The sequence below is a fragment of the Passer montanus genome, unplaced genomic scaffold (genome assembly GCF_014805655.1).
Source record: "Passer montanus isolate IOZ18808 unplaced genomic scaffold, ASM1480565v1 scaffold63, whole genome shotgun sequence".
NCBI lineage: Eukaryota > Metazoa > Chordata > Aves > Passeriformes > Passeridae > Passer > Passer montanus.
The window spans coordinates 1,333,144-1,357,920 of record NW_024371371.1 but is presented as its reverse complement, the minus strand read 5'-3'; the positions used below and the strand labels follow the sequence as shown (position 1 = coordinate 1,357,920).

Below are 24,777 nucleotides of genomic sequence, written 5' to 3'. Positions count from 1 at the left end.
AACATAGCCCCTAAGATCTGCAGTTGAAAAGAACATTTTGTTTCCCATGTGAAGATGGTAAGCATATCATTAGACAATTTACTGCTATTGACAGATATTATATGTATTAATCTTCTGCTAAAAACACTGAAATACACACTGCAAAAATAAAGCAGAAATCCTGCCAGCTCTTGAAATAGGTGTTTCACCCACATGATTTAGACAATAATTCAGATCACAGTTGGAGAGTGAACACTAATTTGTGAATTTAAGCACAGATTTCCCTTGTCATTTTATTCAGCAAAATATTTTGTTATTGGAACATTAACAGAGGAAAGAAAAAAGAAATAAAAAAGAAACAATAATTTCAATAAAATCAGGACAGAGTGTGTAAAATGGGAATGCCTAAATGCAACACATATTGTCAGCTTCTTTCTGACATATTTTGAGGCTTCTTCCTCAATAGTTCTTTAATTAGAAGGGGATGACCTCATTAAAAGGGTAAACTGGGGAGATGTGACTTTTTTCTAGATATGTGAGCAGAGTAACTAAAACCTGCACACACTTTTTTTTAATAAAGTTTATGAGCTCTCCTATGTCATACATGGAATTTCAAAGAAGAAACCAAGCACACAATAAAACACAATCTGATACTTACTTAAGAGCATTGGCAAAGGATATCTTTGGTGTCTTCATAAACACTCAGCATCCAGTGAGATCACACAAATCTCTGTAGAAACACAGAAGCCAGAATCCAAAATATTTGCCTTCTGTAAAACCTGAAAGCAAAACCCTCTCTTGTTTTTCACCATAGGAAATGGCTTCTCAAGATGAAATCCTCACTCAAAAAGCAAGTAGCTGATGCAGATGAAGGCAGGTTTCAGTCAGTCAGTTCAATCTTACCATTGGGTTAGGCTGCTGAGAAGCCAGCAGCTTGTGGAGATCATGAAACTGCCAGATGTTCTATCCAAGAAAGTGTTTTATCCTTTACCATCTGTATTGTATTGGTGTCTAATGTGGGGAAAGAGGAAAGACAGTGTTAGAGGAGGAATAATAAGTTATTCAAAATTATATAAGACAGTCACACATGGAAATAGCAAATATCTCCTCTCCCCACAGGGAAAAATTGGTTGGTTCTTTTCCCTCTTTTAAAATACTAACCTTTAACTAACACATAACATAGCTGTACCTTTCACAGATTTCTCTTTTGAGGATATCAATTACTACACATAACCTTCCCTAGGGTAAAAAAAAGATAATTTAACTTGCAATAAAAAATCTTATAAGAGCAAATGAATAAGTTATTCTTTCTCATTCCACGGAGAGAACTGAGAGGTCTTGCACGGCAGCGATGAGAAATTTGAACTTTGACTTAAAATTCCTCTTTCTTTTGGCTCATCTGGTTCAAGTTACTTGCCCTCTTTTACTCTGATTCCTTATTTTTTTTTTGTAAATTTAGGCAGAAGTAGATTCATCTGCACAACTACCAGAAAATATTTTTGAATTTCTACACACTCTTTATGAGAAAACCATTACATCTGCTGTCTAGACTTTTCATGTAAGTGTTAATAGCATCAGGTGATGGTTGTATAAACAGCTTCTGGGCCCACATATCCATTCTCTCAAGGTTTGAGTGAATGCTAAAGTGAGTTTATAATCTGCACAGCAAGATTCAATCCTTTCTACATTGTCCTCAGCTTCATACAGAACCAAACAAAAAAAATCCAAGCAAAAAACTGCTCGAACTAAAAAACTTACAAAGGTTAAGAGTCCTCTTCTCACTTTCATAATTTAAGCCTAGAAGAAGCACAATTTTTCATAGTGGAAGAAACCACACATGTGTTACTGCATTAGGTTCATCTTCCAGCACTTTGAAAATGCCTTGAAAACTCTATGCCTGTGAAAAATGTTGACTGGTAAATATACATCTTTAGGCAATGCAGACACCAGTAAGGAGAGCAGGCTCCCATCACAGCAGCCTCCTGGGAATGTGATGATACAGAGAACAGAACAGAATTCACAAATCAAATTTAATTGCTTCTCATGTTTATGGCCCTAGGCACCAAGATAGAACTGAAAGCAATTGTGCTCCTCTTAGCAAGTTGTTTGACTTTGGAGGACTTGAGAAAGCCTCAAATTCTAATGCACAAGGATAAGGAACAAACATTAGCTTTAGAAAGTCATGTTGCATTCCAAAAGCAGCATGCACTGACCTAAGCCTTCAAGATGGTAACATATATCTGAACATAAATCGATATCAATCCAATTTACATCAAAGTTATGATGAACCCTCTCAATATAGCCAGGTAAGCAAGGATCCTTTCAAGAACAAGGGAAGCCATACACCTACTTGAGCACAATTTGCTAACAAGCATTGCAAATGCAAAACATTAAAGGTGAACAAAGAACAAGCTTGGAGGAAAAAGATGCCAATAAATTCTATCCATCAGTCTGGAGGTACTGGATTATCTGGAATAGAGAACAGTTGTGTTCTACATAGCAATTCCTTAAAATCAACATGGAATAGACTCATACCTGGATATGGCTCAGAGTCATAATTTCAAATAGCAGAGGCTAAATGAGACTGTGAAACTTGAGTCAATACAGTTTTCTTCCATTAAAATCACAGCAGATTCAGATTTCTATGGAAATGTGCTAATTGACACAGCATGAAGACCTGCAACTTCAAACACCACTGAGTAAAAAAACATACTTCACAATTTTGGTTTGCCTTTTTTCTTACTTCCAAATGCACCTCTCACAAAGCAAGCTTTGGTCACCACACTGTAGCCAAGGGAACAGGAACTCCCACTGATGAAATACTGCTGGAGAAACATGACCAGAATGGGGAAAGGGGATTTGAAAGCAAGATGTGGAGAAAGCAGAAGCAATTTCAAGTGTAACAGCAGCAGAGTGCTGTCCTAGCATAACCTCAGTGGCACAGCTGAATCACCTGTAGCACCAAGCCTGGGCAGAGCTCATGTCACTGCCCATGGAATGTGGATCTTCCCCAGCCAAAGGAGATGGGTATCCTGGTTTTACTATGCTGGGAGGGGAAAAGAGATGGGGAAAGGGATGGGAAAAGGGATGCTGCCTACCCATCTGTAGCACTAAGAATGAACACAAGGACACAATGCCTTTCTCATTCAATTGCTTGGCTCTGGCAGGTAAAATTACGTCCACAGCAGTACCCCCCATAACCGAATTCTCCTATTTCAGCCTGATCTAGCAGCCTAATATTCAGAAATCTGTTGGTGGAATACTTCCTTGAGGGTGGCTGAGGCATTAGCATGGAGCTCTCCCCATAATCCGTGGCATTCAAAGTATTAGAAGATAATGTGGCATATATTCTTCCCATCCATTACTGGGTAGAAAAAGTGTACAGATGCATAGTTAGGAGCCTCCAGCTAGTAGGAATGTGGATCTCAGGATGAAGAGGTGGATCACAGGTTTTCAAAGAAGTAAAAATTTTTCACACCAGCAGTCTATAATTATCTTTCTAACTTAATACAAATCTCACCCATCCGTGCTTTTCCCCTCTTAGATAAGTTCAAATTTAAAAAAAAAGTCTTTGTAATTGTGTGATTCTTATATAGAAATATTTATGTCCTTCATTAATAGGAAGATATTAGGGCACACTAGGAAGTGGTTATTTTTAAGAAACATGAAGACAAAACTACACATTTAGGACCCACTTAATTAGTGTTTTGAAGGAGTTTTACAAAGCAGGGCACCTTCAATATTTGATATAAAAATCAGGGAATCCCACCTATTATATGCCATACTAGAAATACAGTCTATTAAAAGTACAAGAGCAATGGTTTGATCCTGCTTGAGATGAAGTAACTTTGCAACTGGCACAACAGCCAATCATGACAGAAGATCTCACACAGCAAACATTGTTCAGAGACGTCCTCAAATGCCTTTTCCCTGGGTTAAAACATTGTGCTTCCCCAGTCAAACAGGATTAATAAAATAAAGAGCACATGACATACCTGTAACACAGCCCAGTGCTCAGAGCTTCTTGTGAAGACAAGCCCAGCTGGAGGAGATAGCTCTAAACACTCTCCCAAAATACAAAGATCACCACACCTGCCAAGAGAGCACTTGTCTTTACTGAGTGATGCTGCCAAGTGAATGCACAACCCCAGCCATTGTGCACAGCTGTGAACATCCCCATGACTAAGAGCAGAAAGAGACCCCATCAAAGGCACACTGTCAGAAAACCTGCCAGCCTTCAGGCCAGCTTTTGAGCACTGATGCCACCATTCAGTGGCAGAGGACAGTGGGTGCTGTCTAAAAATTATGCTAAAGATAAGATATGTAATGATGCACTTCAACTAAATATGATGAAAGCAGAGCACTTCAAGCCTTATCCCCAGTTCAGAATCTGGAGTTCCAGTCTGAAGTAGGTATGGAACAATAAAAACTTTTCACAATAGTTGCAGCTGGCCCCAAGTCAAGCAAGCTCTACAGGATTTCTGTTAAAGAGATGATAATTGAATTTGTTTGACATTTGGAGCAAACTCTTGTCAGAACTCAGGCACCATGCAAACTTTCCCCTCTTCCCCAGCCAAGGTTTTCATTGCTTCTGTTCTCAAGTTTAGACTTTCACCCATCTGTATCCGCTCCAGTGAGTGTCCCATTAAACAATCCTGGAGCTGAAAAGGACATTTTACTAAAAATCTGAGTTCTCAGATCTCAAGATAAGGCTGCACTGCACAGTGCTGCTCATGATGGTTGAAAGCAGGGCCTAAAAGCCCAGCTGTGTGCAACAGCAGGGACAGCCAAGGAACAGGAGACCTGGAATCCTGAGTGCATTTAGGGCCTGCCTAATCTAATATTCCATGAATGGTCAGGACCAGGCACCTCGTAGGATCTGCTTCACAAACATAACTCTAAACATGGGTTGCATCTGTCAAATAATGTGACGTTAGAAAATTATACTCTAGTCAGGCAAGTCTGTACTTCATTAATTACCAATAGTAATTACTTAGCAAGAATGGAATTCTTTCCCCTCTAACATATGGTTTTAGATAAGGGAATTACTACTTCCACAGTCATTGGAAAAGTAGACTTCATTATCTGGAGTACAGAATTGGAGGGCTTACTTTAATGTAAGCCATATGCTGGGATGCCAAGTCATCACATGGATACTGTGTTTGGGAAATTCTTGTCACAGTTACCCTACATTTACCCTCTAGTGAGGGTAAACTATTTAACTTCTCATTTATGTTGGCTTTGTTTCCCATTTTGTAAGCACACTTAAAACTTTCTAACATTTACGTACATGTCTTACTTGAAACAAACTCCCGATGCTTCCAAAAAAACCCAGTACTTAAAAGAAAATTAAAAAGCACTTCCATTTACCACAGAATACTTAGGTTCACTTGCAGCATCTGTTTTTTAAACAGAGTTCCTGATTTCTAACTGAGTTTGCCAGCTGGGCTAAATCAAGTCACAGGAGTCAGCTACCCCCTCGTTTTCAGAGGACATCTCAAGTGACCCTGCATGTCAAAAATTAAGAGTGTGTGTAAGTTAAAAGGAAAAATTATTCAAGTAACAAATGCCACATGGTGTAAGCATTTCATTTCCAGACTTACAACCAGATAGTGTTCCCAGGCCACTACAGCAAGGAAGCTGCAAAGCACCAAGAGCCCCACAGGGAGCTCAAATTGCCAAGGGAATGCCAGGGACCATATGCTCCAGCAGCATCCTGCCTTGCAGGGCCTTCAGGTGTTCTCTGTCTGACACCAGGAGCAGGGATATTGCTCAAAGTTCCCTCAAGGAGCACTGACAGCACAGAGGTTCCTGCTTTGCTCCCCACTCTGCTGTTCAGTCCCCTGCATGGAGCTCCTTTCACCACATGGATGCAGTGGCACCCCTCATCTCACACAGGGGTCAATGTGTCTTTATTTCAAACTCTGGTGGAAAACTCAGAGTCCTTTTAGTGCTTAAGCAAACAGTGGCAAGGCTGGAGGTCATGAATGTGTCCATTTCCCCAGATAAAATGGATGACAGCTCAGGATTCCTCAATTTATTTTTAGGACAGGGACAATTGATTTAACATAGTGGCAAGCACCATTGGCAAAATAATTCCTAAAAAATACAATTGTGGAAGCCTAAGACATTTATATAACTCTATCTTGTAAACTAAGCCTCTCCCTCCCTTAACCACTGGGTCCAGGCTGCAACCTGTTGCCTTTACTATTCAGATCAGAGATTACTTTGAGCCACATGTGCTGTTTTGGAGCAGGATGCCTCTGTCACTGCCAAGCAAGCTCCTCTCCAGACTGCTCCTGCAAGCCACAGCACAGAGTCTGGAGTTTCCCAAATGAGCCCCGAGGGACACGGCCAGAGAAGTGTCCCCCCTGAGCATATACATCTCAAGCTCTGTAGGCAGAGCTGCTGAGCTCAGTCTGGGCAGTGACTTGTGCAGAACCAGCTGTGGGTCTGGCACTCCTCTGTGCCACATCTGCTCAGGAAGCTGGGCTGCATGGTCACTGCAGGTCCCTTCCAGCTGAAACTAACTACACCCACCAGCCTTTGCTGAGGCTGTACTCAAACGCTGCAATTTACTCAACTTCTCTGGCTGAGCTTGAAAACCCACGTGTTTGGAAAAGAAAGAGTAATTCTGTTGCACTTGTACCTTTGACAAAAGAACATTTTGTTTTCAACCTAACTCAAAGTAAACTGACAGGTAAGAGAAACTGTGACATTGTACAGATACTGATGGCCACATCCATTCAGAGCACCTGACAGTTCTGTGAAGTAATTAGTTTGATTTGCATAATACCTACTCTGCAATAAATCCTTGGACCTTTACCAGCTCATTGACTTTCTTCTGTCCCTCTGATGCTGCAGCCTTGTGGAATTCAAGAGGAGAGGAGAGGAGAGGAGAGGAGAGGAGAGGAGAGGAGAGGATGGCTTGCCTCTACTCAGGGGAGTCTGAAGTAGCATGTTTAGCTTACCTACCATATTTTCCCACTCAAAACCAAAGTGGCATTCCATAGGGAACACAACACAGCACTCTTGCCTCAGGTTTTTTCATCACCTTATTCCATGGACATGCTTTAAGGACTTCTTTTGGAGGCCTTGCTCACCTTTAGGTGACCAAAGGATTCACTCTAAAACATACATTATATCATACCCAGATCCAATCCAGAAAAGTGCTGGTTATTGAGTAGCAGCACATTCAGAGCAGAGAAGACGATGCTTTTACCACAGCCCTTCAGCAAATGGACTGAACCCTTGCCCTTCAGCCAAAAATCCACAAACATATTAGTGTTTCTAAATGAAAAATGTTGAGTTAGCTGGCATCTCTGTCACAGTTGCCAAAACCCACTCCTGTTAGCTGTCTTTTGGAATGGTGAGCTCCAGATCTATTTTGGTATGAAGGACAACTTGCCTCCCTCAGTTCAGCAGGTAGGATGCAACAATGTCAACTTTCCAAACAATGTTCAAAGTGGAAATTTTACAGTCAACATGCTTCTGCTTCCTCAGGCTGTATCTCCAGACTTTGAAGTGGTGATTACTTTTGCAAAACCTCATTTTATAGGCTTGCCAACAGATCTCCACATAGATTGCAAATTAACAAGCACAGAAAGCTGTGACTGGGGTCCTCATTAGCACACAGTCATTTCCAGTGCTTCTCTCCAGCTTCCTAGATCATTACTTGAGCTCTGAACTAAATCCAGCATCATAATTAAACTACCTCTTTTAACTTGAGACCCTATAAAATTGCAGCCTAGTTTATTCTACAATCTGTTTGTGCTTTGTGTCTGACTGAAGAACAGGTTTGCTTTTTCTGAGACTTTGTTATTTGAATTTTATTTTTACAACCCAAACAAAGCAGTGAAAAGTGTTTGATTTAATTTTTTCCTGGGCTGAACTTAGCTTTAGGCCTTCTTTAATTTTCAATGTCAAATATGGCAAGACTACCCTTCAGGATTTGCAGACCCAACCTGACAGATATTTACTAGAGTAAGAGGAGGGAAGAGAAAGATAAAAGTGCAAATACCAAATTCAGCACCTTTCTCTATGTAGGGAACCTAGATCTAGATCTCCCATTTTCTACTAAAGGAGCACTCAAGGTTTTGACTCTTTAATCAGTTTGGAACCAAACCTCAAATTCTGTCATTGGGGAGAAAAAAAACAATCAAAAAGGAGTAAATATTTTATCAAACCCACATTTTCAGCAGCTGAACTGGAAATTGCCATCCTCCCATAGTGCCACAAACTCCTCTAGCTGCTTTCAAATCCTGATCAGCAAAACCCAAAACAAGGTTCAAATACCTGCCAAGGCAGGGCATTGCTGAGTCTGGGGCAGCAGTTCCAAAGGTTTCACCTAAGCTCGTAGGTGCTTTTAGATTTCACATGAAATTCCTCACTCTTGACAACCCACAAAGTAGCAACATTCACCCTAAAAAAAAATGAAAACCAACCAACCAAAAAACCCAAAACCAAACAAACAAACAAAAAAGAAAACATAAAAAACACAAGAAAATCAACCCCCCCCAAAAAAAAAAAACACACAAAACCCCCCCCCAAAACTAAACCCAAAGTAAAATCTCAGCTTTGATTAATATTGAATGGAAGTGAATCATATATTTGATTAATATATGAACTAGAAGTGAGTCAGTGAATATCTCAAACTTTTGAATCTAGCAAGGTGTAAACCAACATGTTGAGTAGTTAGAAGATTAAAAAGAGGAGGTTTTTAGAAAAAGCAATTTTTGCCACATGCAGAGAAATGGTTTTGGACACTTCTGCTGGAGTAAACAAAGGCTTGGCTTCTGCATCCACTCATTGTTGCTGCTTCCCATACTGGAGGTGGCAGATGGAAATTGAGCCAGGCATTAAAATGCTACCTAAGTCAGGATTTTATGCTTTCATGCAGTGTCTCAATTAATCAAAGTTTTGCTATAAAATTCGAGCAGCAATGCTCAAAGCCAAGTCAAGTCATAAAATACAAGCTGATTAATTTCCCTCTAATTTGTATGATAATTAAAATTCCAACTTTTAATTCTGTTAATTGTCCTCCCACAAGGAGGTTGATTGAGCTTTGCTAATACATGCTGTGAAAATGCATTTCCCACAGGTCTGTCTTTGTTTCTTTTAAAATGCAATGCTTTTACATAATTATCCCTTAACGTCCATAGATAAATGCAAGCTTATCTCTGGCCTGTTTTGACACAAGTCCCCATGTAACTTAAGCTGTGTCCATAAATCACATGCACAAAGTCATTAGGTGTTTCATCAAAACATGGTGCCAGTGTGTGCTTCTCTGTGACTTTTAATGAGCAATTAAACTTGCAAAAGACAGAGGGGGGAAAAATCTAGAGTAAAAAAATACACACACATTCCCTCCTGGAAGTCAAATATCTCTGAACTGGAAACAGACAAAATATGTGACACAGCAGACATCCTGCTTTCCATAATCCCAACAAAATGCATGTAAGAGCAGTCAGAGCAGAGCTGAACAGGGCTGGCACCTGCACACCTGGAAAAGAAAGTTTAACTGGTACAGCTGCAGTCAACCTCCAGCTTGTGCATCCCTGGCTGGTTATAAAATAAACTTACCCTTTATCTGATAGACCTGAATGGAAAGTCTTACCAGCCCCTTTCTTGGCACACAACAGTTATTTGGGGTACACAGACAATACCTGCCTTGCTGTCAAACATGAATGAATACATTATGAATACATTATATTGCAAAGAAGCAGCAAAAAAAGCCTTCTTTGTGTACTTTGTCTCTGGACACATTCAAAATTTTGCATAAGCAAGAATTGAGTTGAGGCTTGTAAATCCATCACCATTTGCACTCAGTCTTGCCTGGATATCAGTGTCCATGCAGACTCTTTTTGTTCCTCAGGATATGAAATGACCACTTGCCTTCTGCCTTTTGATGTGCCTTGAATTTAATCTCTTTACACTTCCCTAGCTTATAACTTTTTCTTTATAAATGGGCATCACATAAGGACACCACATCTTGTGCAGGATCCCTGCTCCAGCAGAAGCACAGCTGGCACTGCAGGAGGGCTGAGCCCCCATGGGATGGGACTGTGCCACCACCCTGACCCACAGGGGGCCAGGGCATGTTCTGGCTCTGGCAGTGGTTTGGGGGTTTTTTGTACTATTACATTTGTTTATTAACTTCTCCTAGGAAAGAACTGTTATTCCTATTCCCATATCTTTTCCTGAGAGCCCCTTAATTTCAAAATTATAATAATTCAGAGGGAGGGGATTTTCATTTTCCATTTCAAGGGAGGCTCCTGCCTTCCTTAGCAGACACCTGTTTGTTCAAACCAAGACACCTCCCAAAGCTGTCTGGATTTTCACTGCAGGGATAGGTGATTACACTTCTGTTCACAACAGGGGCACTGCCATGTTCCCACCATTTAACGACTTTGTAAAGCCCCCAAGTTACAACTTTTAAATTCCAAACACCAGCAGCAGTGAAGCTGGGGCTCAGGGGATGGATGACAGACATGGAAAAGCAGAGTCTCAGCCCTCACTCCCCTCAGGAGCAGCAGCTGGCCCAGAGCTCTCCCCTGTTCTTAAACTTCATCAGCACCACATCATCATCCTGTGTGAGAAAACAAAACCTCTTTCAGGTCCGAACCCCTTATCTGGGACTTTATCCATCTTCCAGAGCTATTCCTTTGACAATGCAAAAGCTATTATTTTAAATCTTATTTTCCATGGAGAATTACACTTTCTATACACTAATTTACCCTTGTGTGGGTCCCCAAAATAAAAAAAAAAAAAGCCAAAATGTCAAAAGGGGGCACAGAATCTCTGGCACAGATCACCCTGTGACTCAAACCTATACAGGAATATGCTGAGTGTGTTACACTAATCATATGGCCGAAATCTTGGCAGATAAGACAAGAAAATCAATTGTAATTTCTTTGGCTGTTTTCTCATATATTCTCAACTTGTTAGCAGACATTTTTTTAAGAGAGCGGTCAATGAATATTTAATGTTGGGACGCACTGCCAATTTTATCTGCCAGCTAATAAAGATGCTGCTTGGTCATGGGTGTAAGAGAAGAGGTCTATTTTAGCCTCTGTGGCTGGCTGGCTGTAATAAGAAGGATGACAATTTTAAATTGGGAGATTAATGGATAATTTGGAATCACTGTCATTCTGACACAGCCAGTGACCTTTTCAAATTGACAGATAGCTCCATTTCACCCCAACCAGCTAGAACAAGAGATTGTTTTAAACAATTGGACCTAAATGCCAGGCTTAAAGGAGGCCAGGCATAGGAATGTGGCAGGGCAGCTTGTAAGTAAAATAGGCCTCCCATAGATTAATGGAATAGTTAGGAGGGCCATCCATCCAGCAGTTCCAATTCTCAGTTTTTAGCTACTGCAGCATTAGCAAGGTAAAAGGCACTGATGTCAGAAAGAAGAATGCTCAGTATTATCTTTTCCAGCAAGGAAAACAGTCCAGCTGAAGCACTGGACCTTCTAGGGTCTGTCCAAAATTACATTGTGAAAAGATATGAAATAGGTGAAAGGAAACTTCTGCAGACATCTGTACCCATCCTGTGATATTGGGCAGTATTGCTTCAGCAGTAACACACAGAGCCATAAATCACTTGTGAGGAAAATAAAATAAAAAAGAAACAGAAAAACTCATTTCCTGCTAGAGCCAAGTATTTCTCAAGAGTCCTGAAATAATGGGCCTTAAAAGTAAGTTATTGCTAACCACAGAAAAACTATTTTATGCAAAGCTGTGAGAGCTATCTCTTTGTATGTTCTCTCCAGGAATCTTTCACAGTTTGATTCCCAGGGTTCAAGTCCAGTCTCATGGCTTTGTAGGGGATGTCATGTTTATAAACAAGGAAGTGAGTTGTCTCTTGACAAACTTGACATGCCACTGTGCAGTTAAATACACAACATAAGAAATTGATTTAAAGGGTACTCTAACATTAATTTAGAATTCGGTTTTTAAAACTGTTCCTGTACATAAGGCTTTTTTTTACTTGCAGGGGCTTGCTAGATGTGGATTAGCATTTCCTCCCAGTGACAGATCAGTTGTCACACACTGTCATATACTCATTTTTTTAGGAAGATGAATGGGGTAGAACTTCAGGCCAACAGCTCACCTTCCCAGTGATCACTGCTGGGAGATCTACATTCCCAAATGTCTCCACACTCTTACCCTTATTGTCACAAACAGTTTCTGAGCACTTATTTTAAAACACTGACAACTACTGGGCCATTTTCTAAATGCAGAAAATATCACCAAGCACTGCTCATGGGGCAAACTGAAAGCCTGTGTTGGAAAAAGTTGGAGATGTTGCAAAGATCTACACTGAGTTTCCAGGAGATGGAAAAACTCGTGTGAGGCAGATGCATGTCACCAGCCACAATAATGAAAGGTCCCCCATCAACTCCAAAGTCAGCAGTGGTCATCATCTGTTCTAGCTAATTTCAGCTCGTGTCCCCACATCAGGACCCAAGTCCCAAATGCAGTACAAGCTACAGCTCAGGATGCCATGCAGATGGCTGTGCACCCCAATCATCCTTATTTGGTTCAGTAGCATGGCTAAGCTGAGATCTTGGAGGTAGCAGCATATTTGAGATTCTCTGGGAATTAAGCAAGGCACAGTTCTTGAGAGATTCAGCTTGCTCCTGCTGGCCACTGAGAGTGCCAGACACTGTAACGCCCTCAAGTGTTAAAATAGAATAGACTATTCCTTTTGGAAGGGACTGGTGATGCCTCAGGTTTTAGCTTTTATATTTTTCAGATTCTGTTCTTCTTTAGTGTGTGGGTCTGAGCTTCACATCAGGGGATGGTGAGCTCTCTGCACAGAGCAGGGAGACAAAACAATTCCTGCTCTAGCTGGGGACCAAGGACAAATGATCCAAATCTCAGGCCCAAGAGCACAAACAACGCGGGCTGAAGAGAGAAGAACAAGAATTATGGTAGTTCATGGGGTAAAGCTGGAATTGGACAATGAACTGCAATCTGCAAATGGAGCAGAACTTATACAAGGGAAAGACCCCCATGACCATTTTCGTGACAATTTTGGTTCATCTTGGGTGTAGCCCTGGCTGGGCTCTTGTGCTGCCCAAGGTGGATCCATTGAGGAGATCCTTTGAATAAATCCCTGGTTTATTCTTTATCTCTGTCTAGTCTCAGTTCTAGGTCAGCCTTCACAAGGCATCACTGGCAACGATCACACCTTGTCCAACTCCCTGATCACTTCAGGGCTGACCAAAAGTTGAAACTTTATATTAAAAGCACTGTGCAAATGCCTCCTGAACACAGACAAGCGTGGGACACTGACCCCCTCTCCAGGAAGCCTGTTCCAGGCTCTGACCCCCTCTCCAGTAAAGGAATGCTTCCTTGTGCCCAGCTGGAGCCATTCCCACACGTCCTGTCACTGGATCTCAGGAGGAAGAGCTCAACACCTCCCTCTCCACTTCCTCAGCAACCCTCAGAGGGCAATGAGGTTTCCTGCTTCCCTTCACAGCCCCCAGCCTGCACCTGTGGCCAGCATTACTCTGCCTTGCACAGGAAATAAGCTAAATGATCATAAGAAGGCAAAGCTGCCATAAATCACCCAAACCTTCCTGACAGGGGAAAAAAAAAATGCCAGCAAACCTGCAATGAGATCAGCACCTACTTTTGCCAAAAATCTTCAAAACCTGAAAATGGGCTTATGAAATACACATGGCAGATTCTTGACTAGCTATATAACATTTCACCTGGCTCAAGTATAATATTTATTGCATTTAGTCAAAGTGATGCACAAGAAATTCTGCTGTTAAACATGATAAATCCACTTCCATTATCCATTATTTGTGAGCACACTGAGAAATACCAGCTAACAGAATAAAATTCTTGTATTTTTTCTGAATTATCACAGTATTTTCAAATTCCAGCATGATTTCAGGACGTAGGAGATGTTTCATAGACAAATAGGGGTGTATGGAGTAAATTCATCACCACACTGTGATAAATGAGTTACACATTCAATATGCACTAAATCTTGTAGGTAAGCTAGGGATGAGTAAGTGCAGTGATTGTTGTGGGTAACAGAAATCAGGAGATTCCAAATGTTTGATAAAGTGACACAGGAGTGATCAGAAAGTTAACTGGAATTGAATCATGTTAGGTGTCAGACAAGGAGGAAATCTCCCAGAGAGGAGTGACCACAGAAAAGATTTTGGCATTGCTACTGCCAGAACTGAAGAGAAACCTCTGTTTTCTGTCAGAGCCCATCCTGCCTGCACACCTGAAAACAGAGTGCATACAATAAAGGGCTGAAGCAGAGCAACCAAGTTGATAATTTCAATATTTCAAAACAAGTTTTTAAATTATGCTTTTCAGCAAATGCAAGACAGGTAATTCTAAAATTGGAAGCACTTGAAACTTACGATTTTCTTTTTACCCCACAAGTAAGAGCAGGAAATTATCTTCAAATTTATAGTGCAAAACCAAAGGGGTGCTTTTGTGACACTCCAATGCTGTGCCAATAAGAGCATTTATTCAAAGCCATACAACTAGAAAATGGGCCACCACAGCCAAATTGCTTATTTTAGAAATAGAGTGGTTTGAAGATAGTTGGCTGCTAGTAGATTACAGAAGTACAACTTTGATTTTATATTAGCAAGACTGGAAAGTCTGCACTTTGCTGTTTCTGTAACACATTTGAGCATTTGTGCAATTTCAGCTGAACTAATCTGGCACCCCATTTACATCAAAACTTTGCACAAGAGCTCTACAGCATAAAAAGACCTGTTTGTGATGATTCTTTCATTTGATGGCCTCTGAAAATAATCCTGTCTCAAGTAGATGGGATTACTTTGCAAGTCTCATTTTCTCTTGCTATCAAAATACCAAAAGAGATTTTGAAGAGGAAAAACTGGAATTAATCCTCCAGGACAAATAGGTTCTACTTTATTCACAAAAGAAAAGCAAAAAAGCAAAAAAGTAAGAAAGAAAAAAAACCAAAAACCAACAAACCCAAATCCTCACAAACAGAAGAAATCAAAGCAAACAAAGCAAACCACCCCAAATAAAAATGCTGGAAATGTTACCAGGCTCCATCCCTGCCCAGTGCTAAAGCACAGGGCAATTGTGTAACTGAGGGCAACTGCTCACAAACCCAAATCCCTGCTCACAGCCTTCAAACCCCAAGTTTTTAAAGGTCACAGAATTGTTATTAAAGAATTATTTGGTCTTGCTTTGTGAAGGTCTTATCACAAATTCAGTATTTGTTACATGTGATTTTTTCCCCCTCCTACTTTGCATGACCCTCACAGATCAGTTGGGCTGAGGGGTGAAACAAACTCATGCCTTTTAAATCAGGACAATTTCCTTCACTTTCCCATTGCCACACCTTAGTGACCAAGAGCTATTATACATTTTGCAAAACCACTGCCTAGAATTTGAAATTGAGCATCCAAAAATTAGAGGAATCTCAAATATTTTGGCTTTTACCTAATTCTGAGGAAAACCAGCACATAAATTAGTCCCTGCCAAATTTAACAGATCCTAGGAAAGCAGCACTACATAAACTCACCTAACAAAGGGTTAATTCTGTACTACATCTCCTCAAGTGACACAAATTGGACTGTTTGGTGTGACAATTTTAAGAGCCGTGCTAGTGTGCAACATCTCCTCAGATGTCCACAGATAAAAGACTTTCATGATATAAAAAAATTACATGTGAAATCTATCACACTGTTAATCAAATAGGGGTTTCCATACTCTTGGCACACCTTTGCTATGTGAACACAATTCCTGAGACAGTAAAAAACTGGTTTAATACCATATTAAAGTAATGGAGTTTGATTCAAAATTAATTCCAATGAAAAAGCACCTAAGGAAATTCTATATATGCATTAAAGTACAGCAGCATTTTGAAAAAAATACTAAACAAGAAAATAAGAATTAATTTTTTTTTCTTTTTGGTAGTTTTTGAAAGCAGGGAACAATGAGAACAGTTTCAGATCTCCTGCATGCTAACTGAACCCAATCAGTTACCCTCCTAAGGGAAGGCACTCCAGGATTTACCCATTTTTAATGGAGGTTCAGTAGTGAAGCATAGCAAAACATCTTCAGGAGTAGAAGAGCAACTCACTAAGTCTTAAAAGCATAATAAAATGTTTTACTAGAGAACTAAAAAAAAGCCCCAAAAACGATACTATTTTTCCATCAAGAAAGAACAAAAAAAACCACCCAAAATATCAAAAGTGTTTCAAAACATGTTTTTCCTTTTGATATTTAATGGATGTTTTTATTGCCATGCTGAATATAAACTCTCTAGATACATCCAACTCCATGTTCAGTTATTTGTTAATCAAAGACAAAATTCCTTACCTAGAAATCACAAAAAAGAAATGTTTTTAAGCACTTCTGTGTGGTGTTTTAGCATAATATTCCAAAATTAGCCATTTTTTTAAATGACAAAATCACTGTCTATTTGGGATTAAATATAAGCACAAAATTAATGACAAGGCTTAACTGCTTCAGACATTGTAATATTTGGTGTCAATTTTGGCCCTCAGACACAGCAAGCAAGGACAAAGTTCTGGAAAGCAATTGAAAATCTCCCTGTCACTTTGAAAGGTGAATTAGGCAGTAATAAACTGCCATAAAACTTTCACGAGGTTCCCTGGCCATTTTCCAGAGGGAAGCTAAGGTAATATCCTTACTAGAACAGTGCAGTAAAATGGAGAAGTCCAAGGAATAGGAGTTCTTTTAAAATGCTACAACTCCATCTGTAATCTTAAATATTAGCAAGACCAATGCACCTTCTTCTTGCTGAAAACTTGGTTCTGACAGCGAGCCCATCACCAAGATTTATGTGACAGTATTTTCCCTCTTGTATAGAAACTTCTCATTTGCCTCCTGAATAAACCCAGAGCACAGCAGCATTGTAAAAGCGGCCACCCCAACGAGGGGAGGGAATGATGAATCTGACTCCATGCTCTCAGAAGGCTAATTTATTACTTTATGATACTATATTATATTAATAAATACTATATTATACTATACTAAGGAATACAGAAAGGATACTTACTGAATGCTAAAAGGATAACAATGAAACTCGTGACTCTTTTCAGAGTCCTGACACAGCCTGGCCCTGACTGGCCAAAGAGTGAAAACAACTCACAGCAGAATCCAATGGAACAATCACCTGTGGGTAAACAATCTCCAACACATTCCACATGAGCACAACACAGGAGAAGCAAATGAGATAAGAATTGTTTTCCTTTTTCTCTGAGGCCTGGATGAAAGGATCATGTTCAGGGATTGTGAATGCCACACAGCAGCTCAAACCCAGAGAATTCCTCTAATCCCAGAGCAGTGCCCTTGTGCTTGGAAGGAGCAAATCACTCCCCTAAAGGTTCTTCTTCCCTGGGAAAGGAGAAACATGTCCTGCTTGGAACAGGCTGCTTTATTGGGAAGCAATAATGGGAATCCAGCTGAGAATTCACACCCACTTCCTCATGTCATTACAGGCTCCATGTAACAGCTCTGCTCTATCATCAAAAACTAAGAAATTAGAATTTTACAAGAACTGTTCATTAAGAACAAACAACACCTTCCTGTCCCTCTCTAAATGAGCGATGTTTCCATGTCTCTGCCAAATTTATCCAGAAAAATTTATGCACAAAAAAGGGAAATCCCTCAGCATTTTGAACTGCAATTCTCAAGTGCTCAGCCAACTGCTCCAGGGTCACCTCCCAGCCTGGCTAAGCTGCTTTGTGTTCCAGTGGCTGGAGTAGCAACCTGCATCAAGCCAGAAGCACATCAGATCTTAATTCCAGCTGGCACTCTGCAAGACTGATAAATCATTTGACCTCTTCATGCCTCAGAGCATGGCTTGAAAGAAATGTGGGAAATCACCACGTCCATGGAAATCAGCACCTCACAAACTGAGTGTTCCAGTGAAATCAATTAATATGAATTAAAAAGTTAATATTACAGAACTGACTGTTGGTTAAACTCTGACTAAGAGCAACATGGTACAATATAATTAGGACTTGTTCAATTCTCTAAGAGATCACACTGCTGGAAATGGGCTGTGGACACTCTAAAACCAAAGTGCAGGATTTCACATTCTACCACAGTTATTTAAAAAAAAAAATCCTTCAGGATGGACAGATTTATTAGCTGCATTTAAATGAATTATGATCACACCAGTTTTGTACAGTAACCATTACATATGCAAAATAAGTTCAGAGTTTTCAATCAAAACTATGCCCATACCATCACACAACACAATTCCTGCTAAAGTGAACAGCTTATACTCCCAAAATCTATCTCACTTTGTCCATATCATATTTTGTTCATGAGACAGGCATTTTGGTAGTCCTAGGAGACTTCAGTCTCTCTTTATTCTCCAGTGGAAATCCTCCTAAGGCAATTCCAGAAATATTCATTTTCTTGACCATTAGGGAGAATGCATCTAGCAAAAAGGGACAGAAAGATGTCAAAATTATATTGAGGGGAATAAATTACAACCATTTTAAGTTTAATTGCATATAAAAGTTCTTCAGCTACATGGAAAATGAATTGACAGAGAAATAAGGCAGTCTACTAGGAATCAAGGATGAAGTTAGTAAAGGCCAAACCAAATTGGGCTCAATTGCTGTGTGCCCTTTTGCAATGGATAATAATAGTCTTGGTGGTATGTGGAAACCCACATTTAACATTTCCTGCTAAAAGGCTTCCCACAATTCATGGAAACAAAGGAGACAGGCAGTTTTATGATCTTTATTGAAATGGAGTTGGCAGCACACAATTTCTCCCCGGATGGAATGGAAACAGGATGGGTATATCCCCCATTTAGCTGGAGCAGGCACCAAATCTGACCTCTAAAAATGTAACCAAGGGCCAGTTTCAAAATTTTAATATAGGAAGGTAAAAAAATAAACCATAAAACAAACAAACCTACCAGCAACAACAACTCCAAGACACCAAACAGTCATTAGCCCAGAGATCCCAAGAGATGAGCACCTGGCTTCATGGTTTGGGCTTTATATTCCTGCCTGAATTGCTGATTTCTTTCACTGCCTGCCCCAGAGGCACCAACAGAGTCACCTGCCTGTGCTGCAGGGTGAGAACACCACAAAATCTGAGCTTATTAATCAAAAACTACAGCTTGGCAAGGCAGGCAGCTCTTCACAGCACAGATTATTCTGTTTTAGCAGTACTGTCTATAAAATCAAGGTGGGTATGTTTATATTTAGAGTATATAGTCACCTTGTAATCTAACATTAAGAGAAGCAAACAATTAATAAACTCCATTAAAAAGCCCTAAAAATATACTGTAAAAAATGGAATGTATCAGCTTCTAATGAAATATACCTCCAAGTTTCTGCTGTCAGATCTGGTTGCAGCAGATATCATGTTCATTAGAAAAGGAGCAAATCAGACAGAAATCACAGTGAGCCCAGTTATTTTAAAAATATTTTTATTTTTACTACAGCACTCCCAGCTTATTAGAGGAGGTCAGGAATTATATTACCTCTGACAAGGTACTCCCTGTTTCCCCCCTGCCTTAGTTCTAATTATCAGCTGAAGAATTTGGGCTAAATTTATTATAGCTATGCCCACTAGAGAATTCTCTGACTCATGAGAGTGCCTGCACTCATTCCACTCTTCTTGCAAACATAAGTCCAAAAATAGACCAAAATACACTGAGACTTTTGCCCCAGGAGCCTCATGCCACGCTAATGAAATCAATGGGAAATTCAGCACTAACTTCAAACAAATGTAAGATCAAGCACAAAATTATCTTCTAAGATTTCATACTTATTTAGAACGCTGCAGAAGATCTGAAATTGTATTAAGACATTTAATAAATTAAACTCTACATAATTTTGTGAACTTGGGGAACTTGGGCATACCCCATCTAAGCAATAAGAAAGCAAAAGAATTTTAAAAGTGGTTTTCAAATGCAGCTGCTAAATCTGTACCTGATTGTGCACAAGAGAACTGAACAACATGAATTTCATTTTTAGCAGTATTACAAGATGACTGGGACAAAGTGGTTTTGCCAAAGATCAGGCCCCAGTTTTCCAAGCTCTATAACTTCAGGCCCACACAGAAAAAAAATCAATAGTCACACTTGGAAATGCAGTTGTTTTCAACTTTACCAAATCCTACCCAAAAATATTTATGGCAGAGGTCAGTCATGGCAGTGACTGTACCCTCTGTACAGTTCCTTTTTCCTTCTGCTACAATGGAATTATTTCTTGTTGCTTTGCATTATGGCACAGTAGGACTGCTTGGTTTTGAGGGTTTTTTCCTCCCCTTTCTGTTCTTGACCCAACCTTCATGGCACTGCACTGGTTTGGGGTCTTTCTGTACATTCTCTTGCTAACAACATTCAGTTCATTGTCTCGTGAAATAGCAAGTTGACTATTTTGATCACTTTCCTAAGCCCAAACCAGAACATTTATTAGCAGATATTATCCATGATGTCCTGTTTTACCTCTTGTTAACTATTGCCCCTAATTATCTAGTGGGAAAGTCATGGAAAATTACAGATTCAAGATGCTTGGTAAAACAGACTATGATCCAATTCCTTCAACTAAGATAAAAGTTTTCCACCTAATCTCTACAGCATTTGTAGAGATCTTGTAGAAAGAATTAAGGCAGAAATCAAAGCTGAAGTGCATTAAATGATTCAGCATCAAGCTGAGGCAACTGCCCCAGAGAGATTTGCTAACAAGGTTCCAGACTCTGAGGACAGATGTTGCAGTCTGTGACTCAAGTTACAGGGCTAATACAAAAAAACCCCCAACATTTACAGGTATTTGCTCCTGGCTCCCAATTTACTTTTTCATAGCTCAATTACAGACTGCTCATTTTCAGAGCAGAGTTAAGATACCTGCATGTTACTAATGCCCATGATGGCAATATCAAATTTGTTTTTTAAATTTTTATTCAACACTTTGCAATGTGTGGCATTCATATTTTCTGAAAAATCGCTATGCCCAGAATTTTTCTCCTGGGAAGCTGAAAGGCAGCTGAGAGGCCTCAGAGAAAAGGAAAACAATTCTTATCTCATTTGCTTCTCCTGTGTTGTGCTCATGTGGAATGTGTTTGGAGATTGTTTACCCACAGGTGATTGTTCCATTGGATTCTGCTGTGAGTTGTTTTCACTCTTTGGCCAATCAGGGCCAGGCTGTGTCAGGACTCTGGAAAGAGTCACGAGTTTCATTATTATCTTTTTAGCATTGAGTAAGTATTCTTTCTGTATTCTTTAGTATAGTATTCATTAATATAATATAGTATCATAAAGTAATAAATTATCCTTCTGAGAACATGGAGTCAGATTCATCATTCCTGCCTTCATCAGGGCATCCATGCAAATACAACAGCAACACTTAGAAGACTTAGGTAAAACTCTTCTAGAGCACCTTCAGGAATAGACCTGTAGCTGTTGGGCCCTAAAAATACAAGGTATCCACCTGTAAAAAGGGCAAGGAGAGCCCCAGAAGGCTTAGAACCATCGGGTCTGCTTGTGAAAAGGGACTGGGATACTGGGCCCAGAACAAGGTGACACCAGCACACCTCTGCAGGTCAAAGGGGCCTTGACAAACAGCAGAAATGAACTGAGCAGCATCACACACTTCAGCAGAACCAAACATAAAATGCTGAAATTCAGATATACCCCAGGGACTGCCACAGGGTAGGGTTGGGCTGGTGGGGTAATAGCAGTGCAGAAAAGGTCCTGGGAGACCATTAATCCTGTTATCAACACCTACATACATCCAAATCCCAAAATACTTCCTCCATCAAACATCCAATTCTTTCTTTAATGAAGCAGTATGATGTTTAGCAGACAGGGAGTGGGTGGTCAGGTAATTGTGTGAAGCAAAGGTTTCTGAACCAAACAAGATTTTTTGGTGATAAAGAGCTATCACCTAATATCAGCAAAATCCCATAGAAATTTTTCTATTTAATGTAAAACTAATGAGAGGGTCTAGCTTTTTACTTACCTTTAGAAATTTCTTATCTACAGCTCCTAGGCAATGTTCCCAACAAGACAAGAAATAGCCTGCCTCAGAAAGTGAAGCAGGCTGAAACCATGTGCACTGTTTGCACTGATAACCCACTCTGGCAGCCTTTCTTTGCCATCTCCCTGTTAAAAAAATACCAGATCAGGAGGTAACCTCAGATCTTCCACCTTTGACACCCAGAAAGCACCAAGGCACAAGCAGCCTGTGTGTAGGGTGACCATTGGCAGCCTGCTCCCACCCCTGGGATGGAAACCAAAACAAACCAAAACTCCCAATCTCATTCAACTCTATTTTTTTTAACTACTTCAGGAAGAATTACCCTGATGATCACACAAAAGGTGATTTCAAATAAGTATTGGTATTCAACACCGATAAGTATTAGAACTGTTCAATTCAAATAATTCAAATATTGGTACAACTCAATTCAAATAAGTACTGGTACTGTTGGAACCAACAGGAGACCTAGGTGCACATGCATAGTTGGCGTCTTCCACCTGTTTTACAGAGGGAAAAGTGAAGGTTGATATTCCAGCCTGTGCAGAAGAGTGCATACTCTAGTGGCCAGAGCCTGAACAACTATATACCTGAGAACCAAAATTAAAAACCATTACTTGTATTTGGATAAACAGAACAAAAATTCAATGTCACAATCTTAAATTACAGAATTTGCATCAGATTAACATCTGAATATGATTAAACAGGGCTAGAATGCAGAGAGTGAACTTATGGCAGCTCAAGAAATAATCAGGTCCACTACAGTTACACAACACAGCTATCATCTACTAGAAATAAACCTGCATAATTTAGCAGCTGTGTATTTTGAAGGCCTCCCTTCCTACACCATTTATGCAACTACAGATTCAAGTAAACATTCTGAACATGTATACTACAATGGGAATATATGAAGAACAGCAGAATCAAATTCAAAGTAAATAAACCCCAAGTAAAGCAGCATAGTGTGCCTGCTAACTTGAACTCTCAGTTCATCAGAGCAAAAAAGTGTGATCAGCTTTCCCTCCAAGAGATGTCCACAATGGTTCAGGGCAAAAAGAGCTGGGGCAGTTAAGACTCACGAGAAATATTCAACTGCACATTAATTCAGGAGGTGAGAACATCAGACTTAGTTAAAGTATTTTTGCTGCAGGGTAGGGAAAAGGATGTTCTCATTCCATAGGCAGAAACATTGCTGTCCTGTTCTGTAGAGCCTCTTATCCTTTTATTGATAGGGAACACAAGAAATACTGATAGACCTGGCCTTTTTGCCTTCTGTGCACAACTAATTCTAGACCTCTGCTTTGGATCAACTTGTCTGAGCTCACACAGGACAGCCCACAGGACTTGTCCAAGATGCTTTTTGTTTAAACTTACACAAATAGGTAGGTTCTGCACTTGAGAGCTGCCAGAAATCAATATTATGTCAAAAAATTTAAGACCTATTAATTGACTAGGATTCTTTTAAAATTGTATATAAAAGAAGTCTCAGCCTACCTGTAATTCATGATAATATGAATTAGCTGAATGCAGCACTGCTGATAAAGCTTCAAGGTACTTACTAGAGAAGAAGCAAACTTCCATTTTTTCTAAAAAGCCCTTTTTTCAAATGATCCCTGACAGCTTCTGTAATATTTCAGGTCATCTGCCAGCAAGAAGGACAGACTTGAGGAAAACAGCAGTCCTGTGTCTGGGACGGTCTGCCCCTGGGTAAATCAGAAAGAATTGAAAAAAAACCCCACCCATTTTCCAGCAAAGTGCATTGGATAGCAGGGCAGCCCTTCAGCACTGCCAGCTATTCTCAGGTGTGTTTGCACCTATAAAAAAAAAAACAACTATAAACTGTCTGCAGAACTGCAGTGAGGGCTGATTGGTGAGGAAAAGATGAGCACATTTTCTGAAAAATCCCTTCACCCAGGATTTTTCTCCTGGGAAGCTGAGAAGCCTCAGAGAACAAGGAAAACAATTCTTATCTCATTTGCTTCTCCTGTGTTGTGCTCATGTGGAATGTGGTTGGAGATTGTTTACCCACAGGTGATTGTTCTATTGGATTCTGCTGTGAGTTGTTTTCACTCTTTGGCCAATCAGGGCCAGGCTGTGTCAGGACTCTGGAGTCACCAGTTTTCATTATTATCTTTTTAGCATTCTGTAAGTATCCTTTCAGTATTATATAGTATCATAAAGTAATAAATTAACCTCTGAGAAGACAGTCAGATTCATCATTCCTTCCTTCATGGGGGCACCCTAAAAATACAATAATGCAGAGACTCTCTGTGCAACACACATTAGGAAGTTGGTACTGTGGACATGGCACCTCTGGCTGCAGTTCCAGCACTGGAGACTGATTATTATTATTTTACACTTAATTAAAACCCTTCCAGAGCACATTCAGTAGCAAACCTTTAGCTGTTGGGCCCTAAAAATACAAGGCATCTGGCCATAAAAGGAGCAAGGAGAGCCCCAGAAGGCTTAGAACCATCAGGGGCTGCTTGTGAAAAGGAACTCCCTGTGCAGCTCAACACATCACTCGTTAAATTGCACATTTTCATCTTTTTTTTTTCTCCTTGTATGTCTTGTCTTCAGTTAGGAGCCTGTGTCATGGTGATCCTAAACTTTCAGTCATCTACTACAGCACAAACACACACACTTTTCATTCTTTGCAAGGTTACTTCAGTTACTTTCCAGCTCTTTATAGCAGGTAAAGTGTGACAAGTTATCACCACCTGCCCAGCAGGCAGCACCAACCAGTTCATCCAGTGTGTCCTTAGCAGAATGCTGAACCCCCTTGTTGCACTTGTATG

At 40.1% G+C, this 24,777-nt stretch overlaps 1 long non-coding RNA gene across 1 annotated transcript; it reads right to left on the bottom strand.

Annotated features, from left to right (window-relative positions):
• Positions 1 to 637: 637 nt before the first annotated feature.
• On the bottom strand, positions 638 to 23,584 carry LOC120511168. Its single transcript, XR_005629681.1, has 3 exons — positions 23,474 to 23,584; positions 883 to 990; positions 638 to 758 (listed from the first exon to the last, which is right to left on the bottom strand). It is a non-coding gene; the product is annotated as an uncharacterized LOC120511168 (long non-coding RNA).
• Between the last annotated feature and the right edge of the window lie 1,193 nt (positions 23,585 to 24,777).